Raw genomic sequence first — 1,581 nt, 5'->3', positions numbered from 1 at the left:
GGGGGCCCCGGGCGGCCCTGGGAGGGGCGGAAGGAGGGCCGGCCCGCAGCCCCCTCCCCCGCCTCCCTTAAAGGGAACGCCCCCTCCCCCAGTACCGGCCTGGGAAGGAAGGAAAGGACTTGGGGCAGATCTAGGAAGGACTTCCCAGTTGGGTGAAGGAAGGGGCCCTCCCGTTGCTTGAGTGGCATTCATTCTTGGGGTGGGGTAGGGGAGCAGAGCTCCAGGCAAGACAATCCTTGCGCCCTGGGAGGCCGAGGGGGACGGCAAGAATAGCAGCTGACGGCGTGTGGGGGTCCAGTGTGTGCCCCCTTTAGTACTCCATGCCCGCACTCTGTGTGTGTGTGTGTGTGTGTGTGTGTGTGTGTGTGTGTGTGTGTGTAGGAGACAGCCCGCAGGTGGATCCATTCTACTGATGGAAGTTGAGGCCCAGAGATAAGCAGTGATCGCCGAGCAAGTGTAGGGCTGAGGCCAAACCCTTTCTTGTGCCCCCTTGGTTCCCAGGCACCCCCTTGGATCCCAGGCGGATAACTTCAGGAGGGGTGGGGGCTCAGTTCTGGAACTCCTCTGAGAGATCCACGCACCCTGGGTCAAAGGCCTGAAGGTCGGGGTGAAGACCCCGGGGGCCCTAATCCTCATCACGGGGACCCTGGCCTGTGGGGAGCCCTGGACATGGCTCGCCCACCCCACCAGGCTCTAGGCCACCCCTGGCCTGAGGTCCCCACTAAAGGCTCCTCGTGATCAGAGTGAAAGATGAGCGGACTAGAACTCGGTCTTTGGCGCAGGTCTAGCGCGGTCCAGCCAGGCGCGAGGAGGCCCGGCTACCTGGAATGCCCGGGAGACACGGAGAAGTGGGCTGTGGTCGCGGGAGAGGGTCGGGTGTGCCGGGTCCAAGGAAGGCTGCCTCCTCCCCGAAGCCGTCCGGACTGTGCAGCCCAGGCCGGCGGAGCAGATCCAGGGGGGCCGCGTCGGGGCCACCGGGGCGGCGGGCGGGGCGAGCCTGGCACGGTGCGGCAGGCGGCGGAACAGCCTTTGTCTCTTCCTGGCGGCCGCCGCGACGCGCCGTCCCTTGCATGCGGATGAGGCCGCGCCGGGGGCCCCGTCCTTCCCCCCAGTCGCGGCCTCTGGGTTTGCTGGGGCCCGGCCAGGGGTCCGACGGCTGCAGGGTGGACCCGGGTGGGACAGGGCGAGGGCGGGGCCCGGGCAGGGGCGGGGCGTGGAGGTGGGAGCGGGGCGGGGCCGGCGCTTGCAGGCAGCGGGGAGCTTCGAAGTTGGGGGCGGGGACCTTGGGTAAGAGTTGGAGCCGGAGGATCCAGGGTGGACGTGCTGGGGGGACGCGGAGGGGGAGGCCACCCGGCGAAGCTGCATCCCTCTCGCTTCTGTCTTCGGAGTCCGGCATTCTTGGCGCCCTCCACGTCCGGCCCCAGAGACCATTCAGAGCCCGGCTCTCTTAAAGGAGCCTCTGTCAGGGTCGGGGCAGCCCTGGCTCCGGAGACCCCTGATTGTCGAGGGTGTTAGGGGCCAGGGGCCTCGACCTTCTGGCTTGACTCTCCCCACCCAGTTGCCCTCGCAACTCTAGGGTCT

Source organism: Aotus nancymaae, unplaced genomic scaffold (genome assembly GCF_030222135.1).
Source record: "Aotus nancymaae isolate 86718 unplaced genomic scaffold, 86718_ANA_hifiasm-v0.15.2.pri h1tg000028l, whole genome shotgun sequence".
In the NCBI taxonomy this organism is placed as follows: Eukaryota; Metazoa; Chordata; class Mammalia; order Primates; family Aotidae; genus Aotus; species Aotus nancymaae.
The sequence above is the reverse complement of the archived record's forward strand: the minus strand, read 5'-3'. Positions refer to the sequence as shown.